The sequence below is a fragment of the Quercus lobata genome, chromosome 1 (genome assembly GCF_001633185.2).
Source record: "Quercus lobata isolate SW786 chromosome 1, ValleyOak3.0 Primary Assembly, whole genome shotgun sequence".
Lineage (NCBI taxonomy): Eukaryota > Viridiplantae > Streptophyta > Magnoliopsida > Fagales > Fagaceae > Quercus > Quercus lobata.
In genome coordinates, this window is record NC_044904.1 from 30,540,934 (window position 1) to 30,559,141 (window position 18,208).

Sequence of the window (18,208 nt, forward strand, 5' to 3'; positions counted from 1 at the left end):
TGAATTGGTCTTGGTTTGGGTTGATGTTCCAAGTGCCTTGCGTAAATTTCACATTTATAAACTGTTTTATTTAATCCTTCTTTCGTGTTTGACTTTTTGTCTTTGGCATGCGTCTTTCCCTCCCTATCACTTTCTCCACAAATCCCCAAACTGAACCATTGTTAACCACACCCCTCTGTTGTGGTGTTGGTTTTAATTACGATTGATTGATTATATCTGTATAATTTGTACTTGTTGGGTATCTTTGAGTTTTGTGAGTCTTTCACCGAGTATTTGATGATTTTGCAATTTATAATTTTTTAGTTTTGTTAGAAAGTAATTTTTTTTGTTAAATTTCTGTAACACAAACAAGGAAAAATCATTTGCCAACCTTCCAATTTGTTGGTGTTGATGATGAGAAAAGCTAGAAGGGCTAGTAAGATTGTTTGTTGGAATCTGCTTATTTTTACTGGTATTTCATTGGTTCACTCTCTTTTTTCTGGGGTCTATAAGATTAATTTATAGATTTTCATTTTGAATGGCTTATTTACAGAAAATAACCAATGGCTTAAGTAGTTTTTTTAATGGGATAATAATCTACATGAATGAGTTCTTTCTTTTCCGCACTTTTTTTTTGGTGTGGAGAATTTGTTTAACTTGAAAAACAGAGCAAAGATTGAGGTCTACTGATGTAGACATACACAAATCTTGAGATAGTCTTTAGCTGAATTGTGCCTTTTTTTTCTTCTACTTATCAAAAGCTTCTAAATTGATGTCGAATTTTTTCAAACAATTTCAGCAAAACCTTTTGTGCTTTCGGTTCCTAATGCCCATTGTATCATAATCATGAGTCTTTCAGTTTCCTAGTGGTTTTGGCTCTGTCTGCCTCCAACCACTTATATAGTCTTTTGCTTATTCTTCTTCCTTCTCATCGTTGTCCACTTGTCCTGCAAGAAAGGATTTAAAAAAAAAAAAAAATGCATAGTTCATAATTTTTTTTTAGTTGGGGGTAGGGGGAGCTCTTTTCTTGTGCTAAAATGTTATTTATAATAGAAGCTTCATAACACTTCCATTGTGTGTGTACTTAAAAACCGTGTATCCAACTACGCTACAGGAATTAGCTTATTTTAATGATATTCTCTTGGTTCCTGTTTAAAATACCATAGATACCATCCTATCACTTAACCATTGATAATATTCTATCAATTTTGTAAAGCATTGACATTCAAGTTGGACGTTAATAATGTTGTCATGGCCTAATGGGATTCCTGAAATTGATTACTAGTAACTAATTATGATGTCATATATTTATGGGATTCAAATTTTCTTTATGCTTTTGATCCCCTGAAATTTTTTGTAAAAGCATGAATCCATAAGGTGTTGGACTTATCTTTGTGGACTTATCTTTGTAATTGCATCTGGCACTCTTGGAGTCCATGGGGGCTAATGGATCTACTGGATCTGAAGCTGTTGCTGCTGCAGAAAAGAATGCGGCTTTATTGACTGCAAGAGCTGGTTCCTTGGATCTATCTGCAATTCCCTCAATATTCCGTGTTTCAGTTGCCCTTCAATATTCTGCTGGTGAGCCATGGCTTCTTTGTTTATTCAGGACGTAAGTATAAAATACTAGGAAGCACCGTTATGGAACGGATATAGGTATGGGTATGGTACAGCGGCATAGCAATTTTTGAAAAATGCAACTATCTAGGTTAGTTAAGTTTTTATTTTTGTTAGTCCCTTCTGATTTGATCTCAAAGATAAATGTCCCTAATAATCTGTTTGAACAGTTGCTCACGTTGGACCAGAGCCTACAACACAGATTTGTTGTTGTTATGGTATCACAAGTCACCCTCACTTTCCTATGTTTTTTTTTATGGCTAATTAAGTTTAAATGCACTATGTAAAATTTTGAAACTACTTTGGTTTAGACAGAAACTACCATGTGCGTATTGTCTCCTTCCCAAGTTGCAAACGGGGCTTTCCGAACAGGTACTCATTTGGGAAAGATATTCAACCCCCCCCTCTGAGGGGTGTGTGCAGTGGTTTCCCCTAAGAAAACTGAAACTCGTGAGTTTTCTTCTCCCCATATGGTATTGCTTTATGTGTCAACTGGTTAATTGTGTTTACACTTAACCCCCCAGGGCTTTTGGATATAACACAACACCTACCTGTGGGTTTTTTGTGAAAATAATATGGAATCTTATTGTTATTTTCCCTCAAAATCTATCTTCTTATTCTATTCTTTACATAATGAAAGTTTTTGGTGGCTTTTCTTTTGTGTAGAGTTTTAGGTCCTGGAATCTTGCACTGGTAATTTCCTCTGAAACGATTTGTTCCCAAATGATTTGGTGAGCCTGATTCATTTACTACTTGTGTTTTATTGTTGGAATGTTTTCAGGTTTTATGACTCCGCTAACCAATTTCCCATGTTAAAAAAGTTTAATGCTAATACATCTACTATGGCAACAAATTTGGATAGGGACCTAAGGCCATATGCTCTCTTATCTCTAGATATCGATATTCTTTTCCTAAAATTTAAAGGTTTCTTTATTGAATTAGCAAGTAAAAAGAATTTGCTAGAGTGACATAGGGTTGAGATCAAAATTCTCTTTGGTTTTTCTCAATAATCTCATATCGGTACTTTTCTACTTATTGTGTTTTAAAAATTTTATATTGAATATAGATAACCTTGTTTTTAACTTTTACAATTCCAATTGGGTTTAGTTCCAAATTTAAATTAAGGAAAAACTATTTTTATTAAATATTTTCAGTAATGGTTTTTTTTTTTTTTTTTTTTTTTTTAATTTTTAAACATGTCTCTATTGGATTTAAATCATTCAATTTCTTTCTCTGTAAAGATGAAGTGGAATCTTTCTACATTCTAGAGTTTCTAATATCATTAAAGCAAAGGTACTAATTTCTTTTCCTAATATTCCCTTCAATTATGGTTTGCTGTCAATTTAAGAATTTTGATTCATAACCCTTTTCCTCTCAATTTGTTTAAATCAAGGAAAACCCTACAAGATGAAATCCTACCTAAATTTTTATGGTTGGTTATCTTTTAAACTTAATAATTTCATTTTAATTTTCGTGTCTTTGTTTTCCCTCTTACCTATTCTGTTATTTGTAACGGGGAGTGAAATTGTGAGATTTTGAATATTTGCTCAAGGTTATTTTTTGTTTGCCATGAAGAGTTTTCTAATGAGCATATAAGTGACATTTATGGTTTATGTGAAGTAAGCATTTTTCTGCAATTGCATTCTCCATATCTTTTTGGTTCTTTGACCTGCTTCTATAACAGTTTTTCTTTATTTATTTATTTATAATATTTAGTGATTCCTATAGTAGTGTAGTTTTGAAAGTTGTTTCATTGTTATAAACTTTAGTATGTGTGTGACCAGCTTGATTCTATTTTTTGGTTCCTAAGTTATTTGTTCACATTTTTCTTTTCTTTTTAAAAATTTAAATATGCAGTGTTGCCCCTGTCCAACTTCTTCACATTTATTTTCCTCAACTTTATTTTTGGGCCTTCATAATTACTCTAAACTGATATAATTAACTTGCTATTTTGGTACCATTTGTCTATTCCGTTGAATAAAAAAAAGGGCTACCTCATGCACACATATTGCTTTTCCTACGTCCTGATGACAAACATCCTATACAACAGCAGTTAATTTAGACATATACAAAAAAATCACGTTGCTATCAATTAATAAGAGCCAAGGTCAATCTTTGCAACGTGTTGGACTTTATTTAGATAGACCAGTTTTCAGTCATGGAGAATTATATGTTGCCGTCTCCAGAGTTGCAAGTAAAAATGGCCTTAGGGTACATATTGTAGAAAATGATTATGGTGATCACTTCATACAATAAATATTGTATATAAAGAAATATTCAATAATCTTCCTAGAGGTAACACATACTGTTTTTTTAAATTATTTCAAGTTGTTTATAGTGTAAATTAGATTGTCATGCTTACAATCTTTGCAAACACTAGATATTTCTCCATAATTATATACAAACTTTACTACTTTACTGATGTTTAGAATGTTCAAATATTACAGATTTATATCACAATGGAGTACACAACTTTGAAGCAGATATCGGTGGACAAAGACAACTAGATTGTGAAAGTTAGTTTTATGAATGTGGGATGCAATTGACATAGCAAATGACCATGAACTGATCAGTCTTGATATGATATTGGTTGACAAAGAGGTAAGTTCAGAATTTCTCATTCATTTATTCATTGTGGTTCATAGGAATGGTAGATGAGAATATCACATTGTCAGGTAAGTTTAAGATCTGGTATGATTCAATTGAGGTTTTATTTCTTATTTTTTTGTTTTTAGAAAAAAAAAAAAAAATACATTAGTTTTTACCTATGTAGCAATTTAGAATGTGGGACCCTCTATGATAGTGGGTTTTGGATGCAATAATAATGATTGCAAATTTGCAACTGTTAAGACTTGATTTTACACAAATTAAATTTTAACTGTTGGGTGATTCCTTGAATGTGAAAGTCGATATATCATGATCATTGTGTGTGCATTATGTTGTTGTAATCATTATCATATATTTGGTTGATTGTTATGTTCTGCTTGCATGCATTAGTAGTTAAAAGGTATATTTGGGTTCTCTATTTCCCTGTTTGGCTAGTGAGAAAATGTGCGAAATTTCTCTGGGCTGTTTACTTTGTCTAAAAGGATAGGCAATGTGCCACCGTATAGTGCTCATATGCATGTGTCAATTTGCAATTAGGCTCTTCTGTTACTTTTCCTAGGTTTTGTTTCCATTTTTTTGGGCAGATTATTAACTTCAGTCTCAGTGACTAAGCGTTTGAAATTTCTCTTGCAATTCTTATGCTTTTTTGTGTCTGTCTTGTTTAATTTTTGGTCACTCTATGTTGGCAACCTTAATATCAATTTCAATAGCTAATCTGACAATGCCTCTTATAGGTGTGAGGTAGTAGTATAACAGTGTGACTTGAATATGGTTGTAAAAGGAAATCAAGATAGTGCTTTCTCTTCTACCGGCATGAGTTGGGCTTTTGGGGAATTATATGGATTTAACTTATGTTTTGGATTTGCTTCATAATTTGTTAACTTGAATTTTTGCTAATTAGTTTCCTTTTTTCCAATTACCAGGAAGTAGAGAAGAGCTTGACTTTCAGTGTTAATTGGAATTACCTTTATATTTGTTGGGTAATATGCTAGTTTTTCTATTTGTTGTTTTGCAACCCCTGCCATTCTTAGTGCATGTTATAAATCTCATTTTGAGTTACTCTTTACTGTTATTTATCATAATCTTTTTAGCATTTTGCTTTAGGTTACCTAAGTTTTGATTGTGCTTTTACCCTAACCACTTGTTTCCGATCTACTTTAGCTTTAACAATTGTTCATAGGGGTTATTGATTCTCTTTTACTTTATTAATTTAATTTTTGTTAAATTGTGCTTGTGTATTTATTTTTTATTTTGTATAATCTATTAAATTCTAGGGGTGATGCATTTGCATCCTTTTATGTTTGCATTCTTTTATGTAAGGTTGATTTGATTTTGTCGTTCACTTTCTTATATTCTTCTGAGTTGATTTTTTTTCTTCTTCTTGGAAGCGTTTTTCATGAACTATGTTGCTGGGTATGTGTATTTTCAGTTTGCTACATGTGGCGGATTCAAAGCTTGCACCACTAAGGGTTTGCACTTTCCTCTTGTACATTTGTCTACTTGTCTTGTTTCTATTGATGTTTTCTTTGTACAGGACACAGTTAATTTGTTGGACACGGCCGCATGCATGTCCCAGCCATCTGTCTTCTTCCTTAGTGTCACACATTAAGAGCTCTTTTATCTCCAACCACCCACTTGAACAAAAGATGCGTAAATAGATTTTTCTTTTCAAAATTTTTGTCTTATATGAGTTAAAAGTCTACCACCTATCAAGTCAGGTAGTCAACTTTTTACAATTATTTTTTCATTATCTAGGTAGACAGTATTAGTGGCTGAACTTTAAAATGCTTCTAATAGATTTTTTAACAATTATTTAAAAATAAATAATATTTTTTTTATAAAACAAATTTTATAAGTTGGATATATATATCCCCGCTATACCCGTGTCCTAATTTTTCTAAAATTGCCGTGTTGTTTTGTATCCGTATCCGTGTCTGTGCTTCCTAGATTGTAGGATATATATTTCACGTTTTAAGTGTGCATATCTATGTTTTTGTGTTTAGCCTATGTTTTCATATAATTTACACATGCCATTTCTTTTTTAGGTTTTGACCTGTGATAATTAGATGGAAAATCAGTTTTTTATTTCCTGTTGCTTTGTGATGCTTCATGTGCTACCTTCGCCCATGTGGTTTGTCCACTGTTCCTTTGGGATGCCCCAATATACTATTAATGTTGAAACCCCAATAGGCAGATTATTAATAACTTTCCTAACAGTTACTTTATTAAAAAAAATACCCTTTTTTATTTGCTTTATTTCAATTTAAATCTTGGATGGCAGTTTTGGAAAATGATAACTATTTATTTCAAAGACAATAATATCCCTATAAAAAGTTGAATCCTCTACGCTGAACTAATAATATGGGATGGATGCAAGCAGTAAGTCACAAGAAATAGGTTTCTTATGTTTGTTCATTTGTTCATTTTGTTTAGAACTACTGATTTGATGGTTTACCAGGTTCTTGCAGTGCAAAACAAGAAGGAATAAAAGTATGCAAATCCCATTGAATTGAGCCAGTTTGTGGATTTCATCAAGCATGACAAACTCCAAACTGAGACCTTCATTATCGGGCCAAACCAGTGTAAGTTTTCATTGGTTGACTGTGTCCTGCAATTTCAAAGCCTATGTTCTGGAAAATCAAGTTCCTTTTTGATATTTTTTTTTGCTTATATGTGATTGAAAACAATGTGAAGGTTTATTAAAATTTCTCGTTACAGTGATGTTTTGGCTTAGCTTGATTTTCAGGTGTCTCATGGCTTTCATATAACCCCTTGCTTTCCATGTTCTTTGAGCAACAACTCATATTGCTTTTGATCTCTTGACATGGGCTTTGATCTAATATCTTCAAATCAGAGTTCAAGTTGGTAATATCTCAGGTTTAAACATATTTCTCTCTAAATATGTGAATTATCTCTAATTTTCTAGAATGTTATGTCTGCTTTGTTTCAAAGTCGTCCCTCCTTCTCTCAATGTTTTCAAACTTCGAATCACCTAAAATTTTGGCTGCCAACTAATATGTGCTTTTTTTATTTTTTTATCTCAGGTTCAAAAGATACAGTCTCTCATATTAAATATTGGAGTTGTTTATAGGTTTGTCTTCTGTGTTTTTATTTGTAATTTTGAAAATTTTCTAAGGTATTCATGTTCAAAAGATTTGTTCTTTGGTGGTTGCCATCTTTCAATGTCTCTCTTATAAAATAATATTCTAATTGCATGATTTCCATTGTGATTAGTCTTTTAAAGAAATGGTTGCAATGTGTTTGGTGAAAGATCAAGCAAAGAGGCGGAACTTATTGAAACACACCTTTTTCAAGCGTGCAAAGTCTCTTGAGATTTCTGTGAATAAATGATTCGCTGACTTGCCACCCCTTTGGAATCATGTAAAAGCCCTCCTGGTTACCCATCATATTGCTGTGATGCACCTTCCATACTTTCACTTGTCCTGGTTAGCTTGTCTCATGGCTATGGTTAATTTTGCAGCTTTAAGATCAAGTGCAACTCTGTAAAGAATAAGAGGTAATATCACAGGTCATAAACATTTGTCCACGCCATTAAATTTGAACTTAAAATTCATGTAGTGATATTTCTTTAATTTTTATCTATATTTACTACATATTTAATTCAATTGGATGCATATCTTAAGAATAACCAATGTAGGATCTCTCACTTAACTTTAGTTATCTGTCAAAAAGCATCCCCAGCCCCTCTCTTTTCCCCAATTTTGTTTTTGTTTAGTTTTTCCAATTCTTCAAATTGACTAAGTTCCCTGTTCCATTTAGGTACACTGATGATATGGAGCTTGATGATGCTGTGCATATGGCTATTTTGATGCTGAAGGAGGGGTAAATGAATGTTAAGCCTTTTTTTTTTTTAATAAATATATTTTAATTTAAAAGCTGTGGTGGGGTGCAGCTAGAATGGTAAAAGCTCGATGTGTATGCTAACAGGTTGATGCTTATCGGAGAAGATGTAGATGATGATTAAGGCTGAGAATTGCTGGATAATGTTTTGGAAGGGTGTAACTTCATGATGCCATACATTGGTATAAGTCATTGGCTTCTTGGAGAAGCCATGTATGGAGAGAAGATGCATTCCTGCCAGAATGGGTATTACATGGAGCCAAACCTAGAGAAAGTAGATTTTCTTTTGTGGTCGTAAGTTGCCTTTTGATTGGAATTTTTCCAGTGCAAGGGCTAGTTGCTTAGTTTGTAGAGAGGAAATTGAGCTAGGAATACCTGAGCCACTAGGCTTAGGACTGGCTTGCTTGGGCTGGTTGGTTTAGGTGAAAAAGCCCATGACAAGTGCTAGAGAAGTTCATGCCAGGCCTCAATTTGCTCTGGGCAAGAAAGGGTCATGTTTAGCATAGCTTTGGTGCAACACTTTCACATACAATCTTGTGGATCTAGTCCAAGAGGCAGTTATGTTAAGCATCCAATTACCAGAAGAGACACAATTACTATCCTTCTGCTTTATGAGTAGTCTGGTTGATATGTATTCCTTTGGCAAGGTGTAGACATTCTTGGAAAGACATGATAAACTCCTTGTTTCATATGTCACTGTCACATATGCTGTGCTGGCATGAACCAAAAATGACCATCATTAATTAATTCAAATTATTAAATTTGGTTTAATAGTCATATAAACAATCTAGGGTAATTTTTGGTAAGCATATCACCTAATTTCACAAATGGGCTCTGGCTTGAATAGCACTTCTCCCTCAATAGTGGGACATAGGGTGAGGTTGTGGATTCAAAACTCACATTGTGTGGCTTTCCAATAACAAATCTAATTTCAGAACGATGATGAAACGCTTCTGCTTTGTCATTACTAATTTCAAAATGGCAACATAAAACTCATTTTTTTGTATAACAAGTTGTTATAACTATTCAGTGGCTTCTGAATTGGTGGGTTTGTGGACATTGACTCAACTATTCTCAATGCGTGGGGATATATCTAACTTTTATACAGACAAAACCCTAATGTGTGCTTTGTTATTTATATGGGTATTAATTTATGGTTTACTTTGAACCTTTTGATCTCTTTGTTGGTGTACTATGGAACTTTAAATTGTGTTCAAGTCTATTACTTTTATTACCACTGAATTGTAATTTCAGCATATGATAATGATGCCACTGAGTTACTTTTTTTTTGGGGGTGGAGAAAATTGTATATTTGCATGCTATGGTATTATTTGCTAACATGGAGAGGAGTATTGTGGTGGAGGAGAATCATGTAATAATCTTTCAGATTTGTTTTTAATTTTCCAGCTATGTGGCAATGATTCAATACCAATTCTATTGTAATTGTGTGTGTGTGTGTGTGAGTTTTTGTTGGGTGGGGGGGGGGGGTGGATTTTTTCTTACGAGAATCATGATCTTTATCACTTATAATGCGTACATAATTTCTGGGGAGTTCTTTTCCAAGTATATTGTCTTATTTTTGAATAATTAGCAATAGTTACCTGATTTTTTTCCTTTGGTCTAGGTCTATCTTCTTTTTTGTTCTCTGTGCATTGTAAAGTTCTATAAATTTCTTGAAGGGATCCTCCTGTGCACTTTTGTGTGTTTAAGTTCCTCTTTTTTTCCAAGAAAAAACTTTTTACGTATGACAAAATTATAAATCCAATTAATGATCATATATGTCTTCTGTTTTGCTTTAATTAATATTGTTATCCTCATACTTAAAACCTAAAACTTAAAACTGTCTTATTTTTTAGAGAAAAGTTTGCAGTTTGACTGTAGTTGACAAGTAATATTGAGTTGTCTCTTGCATGGGTTACCAATGTTCAGCTTAGTAACTACAATTGTAAGTTTTGTTTATGGAATCTTCTTTCGAATTGTCAATGTAGTTGTTGTAAGTTTTGTTTGTACAATCTTCTTTGATAGTCTCAGTATATTGAGGGTTCGAGTTCTTGCAAATTTCTTCAACTTATTTTTCTTTGAGCACCTTAAATTTTCACTCAGCTTGACTCTTCTTTTTTGTTTGTTTGTGTGCTTTTATTATTTATTAGTAAGTTATGCTTTACTGATTTTTTTTTTTTTTTTTTTGATAAGGGCCTTACGAAATTATAGTTATGATGATAGACAACCTTTCTCTGGTTTTTTGATTGCATGAAATAAACACAGCCTAAAAGATCTAATTGTTGGGAAATTTACTAACATAGCTTGCAAGTTTTTTCTAATTGTTTGTTTAAGCGGCCACTTTAATGTTCATTTTAATTTCCATGTAGGTAGATGCGGCTTCGGAGCTCCTTCGAAACATAATTTCACATGTGAGTGCCTTTATCCTTTTTTCTAAGCAATTATGTGATGCCTTCTATAATTGAGTCCATTTACAAAAATGTACATGCTTTTATTCTAAAAATGTTTTTATGTCACCTATTCTTCTTCCAGGATTTAATAAACTAATATTTCATCATACCTCAAGATATGTGGGATCTTAGGTTATTTAGAAGAATGCCATTAGTGTAAGTGCATTTTACTTTGATTACATGTCAGTGGAAACAAATCCCTTTTGATTCTCCATGCTTCCTTTTGTGCTTTCAGGTTTCTAATGCCCATTGCATCATAACCTTGAGTCTTTTGGTTTCCTAGTGGTTTTTGGCTCTCTCTCTCTATCTCCAACCACTTATATAGTCTTTCGCTTATTCTTCTTCCTTCTCATTGTTGTCCACTCATCCTGCAAGAAAGGGATTTTTTTTTTTAATAAAAAATGAACAGTTCGTAATCATTTTTGTTGGGGTGGGGAGAGTTCTTTTCTTGCGCTAAAATGTTATTTCTAATAGATGCTTCATAACACTTCCATTGTGTGTGTACTTAAAACTGTGTTTCCAACTACACTATAAGAATTAGCTTATTATAAAAGGTATTCTCTTGGTTCCTTTTTTAAATTCCTCAGATACCATTATGTTGCTTAAAAAAAAACATTGATAAGAGCATTCGCATCCCATTATTCTATCATATTCTATTTTACAATCTCAAAAAGTTACTTTATCAATTATACCATACCATTTTACAATACTTTCAGCATCCCAACTTTTATTTTATAATACAACACATTAAAATAATATAAATTATACAATAAAATATATTTTATTCTCTCTCTAATTTCTGTCTCCCTTCCTCTCTCTCAACCAGTGGTCAAGTACCACAGAGAAAACCCAATACACCCATCTACACAGCAACCACCCTCTCAGCCACACCACCTTCACACAGTGTAACACCCCAAACCCAAACCAAGGATTTAGATACACAACCTGTCTTATAAATAATCAACAATAATATAATGGAACAGAGCATAATTAAATATCCACAAACAAATTTCAAACCATCAAAATCTTTCTTATGAAATCCATAAAAACCAAAAACTTTAACAATAAGGCCTCCAAATACAATCCCAAAGAGTTCCACAATTGTCAAACTCACTATCCTAAAAGAATATACTAAAACAGTTCACCAACTAACATAGCTCCTAAAGGAGTCTTCAATCTAAGGCTCTATTGATCTACCACCAAAAGGCATTCCACTGCTCTAATCTGAAAGGGTGGAAAAAGGGGGGTGAGCTAGAAGCCCAATAAGAGACTAAATAACAGGAGGATGTCTTTCAAAACAAAACATTAGTATCATTGACAAAATATAGTCTTTACAAAACATTTACAAATAGTTTTAACAGTAATATAATATATTCTATAAAACTGTCAAGAATAAAACATTTGACTATAACGCTGTAATCATTAAATAAAATAATAACCACTTTAGTTAGCCAAAATATACTAAATAGGAAGAAACAATATATTATAATAATAAATAGTTTTTCCACTTATAAAGGTCAATAACAATAAAACAGTAGTTCGATATGGAAAACATTAAACATTAGTTAGACAAAAACATAAGCGGCTAAACATTCGGTGGGTGATTCCCATAGGGAACAATAACACTAACCTCATAGAGGCAATACTGGCTCCAAAGAGCAAACGATAACACTGGCTCCAAAGAGCAAATGATAACACTACACCACACCACAATAACACTACTTCAGCTGAAGACCAACACTTAAGCCTGTGTTGGCAAAGGTTGCAGATTGTCTAGCTGACTGTTTGAAAACATTCTTACTTTATTACAATATTGTCAATACCAATCATATATCATATAACAAATGCTTTCTCAGAAATATAGTTTTAAGTCATTCTTAACATATACAGTTTCAAAGTAATATACAAGAAATAATAAATTTCAAGTATGTATAATGCATTGATAATGGTATAAGCTTTTGGAAACTTCACTTTTGCAATTATGTATATATAAATATATTTTTACCATAAATATATATAGATATATACGTCTTGAGAGATGTCATGTTCTGAAGTTCACTTACTTCTAGTTGCTAATACTCGTAGTCTAGATCCAAAATCAAATGAGCTTTTCCTCCACACCTAAAAGTAAGGGAGTAACATAATTATATAATTAATCCACCTTGACGTATACCATAAGGATGTAAGGGACACTTCCTAATAATTTACTAGTCTTTAAACATCTCTACAATCCTCTATAACATATTACTTCTCCTTACTACTATTATGTCTTTGAGGCTAATAGAGGTATTACAACCCGTAAGGGTAGCATCTAATGAGAATATGCATGCTGGTGGTTCACCAAGATTTTCATCAAGTCCTAACAGGTTAAATACCAATACCACCATTGTCTAGTTAAGTGTCAGAATTATATTTTCTTTAAGATTTCATATAACACTTCAACACCACCATGAAATACTCTATAAGATCCAAATATATGTATAGCATCCATAAAAATCTCTACCCGTATAGCAATCTATAGCATGTACTGACTATTAGAAATTTAATCTAATATTTATATCAACCTTTGTTAGACCAAAGGCCTGCAAATCCAACAGGTAATCAATATGATACAGCCCTCAGTACATGCAAAACATGTATATAGAAACCCAAGAAAAGTTCAATGCACTATTCAATCGAATTAATTCTATGGGACGTGGACCCATTATGATATTCCCTAACAATCATCCACCTTAGCCGATTGAGTATATTATCTATCTATTTTAACATGCTATAATAGACTGAAAGATCAAGTTCAACGTATAAAGGATTACCTCTACAGTTTCGTCCTCGTGGAGCTTAGCGATTAGGGAAATAGCAAGCCACTGCTCTCAAAATAAATAAAAGAAAAATCCCTTTCACGTGGCTGACTTAAAAAGATCCGGTATGTGTACCTTTAAAATAACACTCCAATTTAGTCTAGGAATATCAATCCCACTCCAATTAGTACTCTTGAATAACACTCCTACTTGGGCTAGAGTTTAAGACCCACTAAAATAAGCTTCCAAGACTTTAATTCCCAAATAAACTCAAATTTGTTTAGATAGGCTAGAGCTCTAAAGAATTCTAATAACCCTTAAACTCCTAACCCAAATAGGTTTTAATCTCTTATCATTTTCCTTAACTGATAAGGAGACTAAAAGTTAAATATGGATAATCTACAAAAATAACACTCACGTTACATCTTCTTTTATTTATTTTCTATGTAGATATCATAATATAAAATAATATCGCATTCAAAATAAATTAAATAATTCATCAATTTCACTCTAGAAGCAATTAAATTCAATTTAAGTGAGGCAGGTGTTACACACAGCAACCCAGTCACCTCCCCACAGCAACCACCATGACACCAAACCCACCGCAAACCCAGCAAGTATCCAGCCACAAACCAACCAAAAACCAACCACAAACCCATTAAAAAATAACCAAACAAACCCGGAACCACCAAGCCACCACCATGCCCACTGCCCTCTGCCCACCACCGCCACTGCCACCGCCACTGCCACTGCCACGAACCCACATCAGCAAACCACAGCCACGACGACCCCCAACTCCACCATCATTAATCACTCATAGCCCAAACCACTTCACCACCCACGGCAACCCCCCACCTCCACCATCATCAATCACTCACAGCCCAAACCCCTTCACCACCCACGGCAATCCCCATATCCACCATCATCAATCACTCAAAGCCCAAACCCCTTCACCACCCACGGCAACCCTCACCTCCACCATCATCAATCACTCACAGCCCAAACCCCCACCCACGCCGATCTCAACCCACGCCCATGCCAATCTCAACCAACCACACCGTGAGAGAGAGAAAAAAACCCAGAGAGAAGAAAACACAATTGCAAACCTGGTATTTAGAATCGCACCTAGAGATGAGAAATACAATTGAAAAGAAACACCCAAAGATGAGACTGTGTGAATGAGAGAGAAGAGAGAGGCTTGGTGCGATGGAGAGAGAGAGAGAGATAAGAGACATGAATGAGAGAGAAAACCTGACATTTAGAATAAAATATTAATTTTTTCTTTTACAATTGAGCTATAGTGCAATTCTACATTTAGAATCGTACTATAGCACAATTGCAATTTTTTTTTGCAATAGTTGGCTTTTACAAGTCCGGATGTGTGGGGGGTTTTGGTATTTTATGCTAAATTTTCCCTACATATGGCATATGCCATTCCCGATGTGAATGCATTAATATTCTATCAATTTCGTAATACATTGACATTCAAGTTGGATTTTTATAATGTTATCATGGCCTAATGGGATTCCTGAAATTGATTACTAGTAACTAATTATGATTTCCTATTTATGGGATTCAAATTTTCTTTATGCTTGAGCCCCTGAAATTTTCTCTAAAAGCATGAATCCGTGAGCTGTTGGATTTATCTTTTTAAATGCATCGGGCACTCTTGGAGTCCGTAGAGGCTTGTGGATCTACTAGGCCTGAAGCTGTTTGCTGTTGCATAAAAGAATGCGGTTTTATGGACAGCAAGAGGTGGTTCCAAGAATCCATCTGCAATTCCCTCAATATACCGTGTTTCAGTTGCCCTTTCAATATCCTGCTGGTGAGTTTTGGGTCAATATTAAAATGGGAAGACAAAACATTTGCTAAAATGCAACTATCCAGGTTAGTTAAGTTTTTATGTCTGTTAGTCCCTCCTGATTTGATCCCAAAGATGAATGTCCCTTATAATCTATTTGAACAGGTGCTCACATTGGACCAGAGCCTACAACTCACAGATTCATTGTTGTTATGGTATCACAAGTCACCCTCACTTTCCTATGTTATTTATGAAGGCTAATTAATTTAAATGCACTATGTAAAATTTTGAAACTACTTTGGTTTAGAGAGAAACTACCATGTGTGCATTTTCTCCTTCCCAATACCCTCCCTCCCCCTCTATTTTTTTTTCCCTTCCTCTTCAGACATTGAGTGCAGATCTGACAAGTAGCAAATGGGGCTTTCCGAATAGGTATTCGTTTAGGAAAAATATTGAAACCCCCCCCCCCTCTCCCTGGTGTGTGCGGCGGTTTCCCCTTAGAAAACCGAACCTCGTGAGTTTTCTTCTCCCCATATGGTATTGCTTTATGTGTCAACTGATAGTTGTGTTAAACTTAACCCCCCTAGGGCTTTTGGATATAACAGAACACCTCCCTGTGGTATTTTTGTGAAAATAATATGGAAACTTATAGTTATTTTCCCTCAAAATCTATCTTATTCTATTCTTTACATAATGAAAGTTTTTGATGACTTTTCTTTTGTGTAGAGTTTTAGGTTATGGAATCTTGCACAGGTAATTTCCTCTTTGTTCCCAAACGACTTGGTGAGCCTGAATCATTTACTACTTGTGTTTCATTGTTGGACCATGCAGCGGAATGTTTTTGGGTTTTATGACTCCGCTACCCCAATTTCCCATGTTAAAAAAATTTAATGCTGATATATCTACTAGAGAAACGAAGTTTGATAGGGACCTGAGGCCATATGCTCTCTTATCTCTAGATATTGATATTCTTTTCCTAAAATTTAAAGGTTTCTATATTGAATTAGGATGCAAGTTAAAAGAATTTGCTAGAGTGACATATCAAGATTCTCTTTGTTTTTCTTAATAATCTCATATAGGTACTTTTCTCCTAATTGTGTTTTAAAAATTTTACATTGAATATTGATAACCTTGTTGCAGCTTTGTTAGATCTTATTTACGATTGAACTTAATTCTCCCTTAACTATTTGATTGACCCTTTGTGTTATTGATTTTCTCTCTCTCTCTCTCTCTCACACACACACACACTCACATATATATATATATATATATATTTGTGTGTGTATCTTCCACATAATCATTTTTAGTCTATATTTTATTATTGGAGCTTGGGATTTGTGTTTTCTCTAGCTGCATTCTTAGAGTTTGCTTAATCCTTGGGTGATGGATTTGCGGTGCTTTAACGAAGGTTGATTTGATTTTGTTGCTTGTTCCTGAAACATCCTTTTGAGTTTCAAAATTATTGCAATTTGAAGTTGTCCTAATTGTGAAGCTAGGATTCTTTGTTTTTCAATTTGCTCGAGCGAAATCGAAAAGTCAATACCAACATCACTAAACATCACTAAGGGTTTGCAGTTTTAGTTGCCCATGCAATGCACGGGTAATGTTGTAATATTTTGTATAAGATGGTTTTTGATAATTTTGTATATATATATATATATATATATATATTATAGCATAATTATTAAAGAATTTTTTTAGTAATGAGTTCATCATAAAAAGAAACAAAAATTATAAATTGCACATACATATCCATTATAATTATTTAGTAAAAAAAAAAAAAGAAACTTAGGAGGAATATTGTAAAGTAAAAGTTGATATAAAATATGTCTTTCTCTTTCTCCTTAATTCTTAATTCTAAAGCAAAATACTTATTCCAAACACCCACAATCAATCATATCATTTACTAAACCCACAAATTTACAACGTTTGATCGTAACATCAAAATCGTAATTGCTGTATGCATGCTCCTTCCTTGGTTATAGCTAACTCATATGAGTTAGGATTAGATGAGACAAGAATGAAAAAGCTAGATAGGTATCATCGAAAGATTGAAGGTAAAAGAAATCATTTTTGGTCTATTGTATTTGACATGGGATGACATAAAGGGCAATGGGTAGGTATATATAAAGGAATAGAAGTGCAAGAGGCGAAAATGGTGAATTAAAATGCAAAGAATTTTGTGTGTATATGTGAGGGAAAAATAATCTTGAAACATTGAACCAAAAGATACAAAGAATATTTACTCTATAATTAAAAAAGTCTTGAAACATTGAACCAAATAAAACAAATATTTAATATTTAGTTTGTTCTTATCTCTAATGTGGCATTTGAGAATATTTCAATTCTCTTTGCCAAAAATGCGCCACTTGGCAACTTCATGCTTTCCCATATGAGGTCTCTACTTTTATACTTATTATCTTGTAACCTATGCGCTGCATGGGGTTTTTAAAGCAACCTAAATGTAAAACTTAAAGCAATGGGAAACAAACTATTTTCCTTAATATAATTTTTTCAATCCTCATAAATATTTAGATTCATGATTTTTTAAAATTTGTACTTTCATCAAGCCACCAAATAGCATGATGAAAAAGAAACAGGAATAATAATGAAGACTATACTGCCATCAATCAAATGCAATTAGTTCATATTAATCTTCTCTAGAAATTGCTAAGTCCATCAACTCCTTTGGCTTTGGAACCGAACAATGTAGTCAGTGAACCATCCAAAACCCCATGAACCATGGCTCTACTCCTTCCCTTTTTCTTGCCAACAAACTCAAAGTAGAGTGTTTAGCAATACAAGACTCAATCTCTGGCTATATCTTATGCCCTTCTTGTTGAAACTCCATATACCATCCAATAATCATAACAATTCATTTTGCGGGGAAAATAAGAATGATTTTTTATTTATTTATTTTTGGCTAATAATACTTACTGTAACAGCATCTATTCCATTCCCTCCAATTTTTCCAACCATGAATATGGTTGTTTTAAGTACAATTAAATTTTAGTAATAGCATATTACAAACCTTAATGAACTAACAATACCTTAAATCTACCAGGTTTAAATGGTCTAAAGGAATGTAAATGACA

General features: G+C 33.4%; 2 long non-coding RNA genes across 7 annotated transcripts in view; one reads left to right on the plus strand and one right to left on the minus strand.

Moving 5' to 3' along the window:
- Positions 1–536: 536 nt before the first annotated feature.
- The window catches only part of LOC115986512, a 30,279-nt gene continuing 12,607 nt past the window's right edge, over positions 537–18,208 (minus strand). The window contains exons 2-4 of one of the 2 annotated variants that reach the window (XR_004090758.1): positions 10,625–10,882; positions 7,509–7,704; positions 537–926 (exon numbers count right to left, since the gene is read on the minus strand). This is a non-coding gene — a long non-coding RNA (uncharacterized LOC115986512). Of the gene's footprint in view, positions 927–7,508; positions 7,705–10,517; positions 10,883–18,208 lie in introns of those variants that run through there. The other variant, XR_004090757.1, reaches the window with a different exon arrangement.
- LOC115986519 lies at positions 5,996–10,480 on the plus strand. 5 transcript variants are annotated; one of them, XR_004090767.1, is made up of 6 exons: positions 5,996–6,785; positions 6,938–7,294; positions 7,438–7,720; positions 7,984–8,046; positions 8,152–8,310; positions 10,434–10,480. It is a non-coding gene; the product is annotated as an uncharacterized LOC115986519 (long non-coding RNA). The 5 variants fall into 5 exon arrangements; XR_004090764.1 differs by lacking the exon at positions 10,434–10,480 and having other exon boundaries at positions 6,938–7,080; positions 7,248–7,294; positions 8,152–8,760; XR_004090766.1 differs by lacking the exon at positions 10,434–10,480 and having other exon boundaries at positions 6,938–7,068; positions 7,248–7,294; positions 8,152–8,760.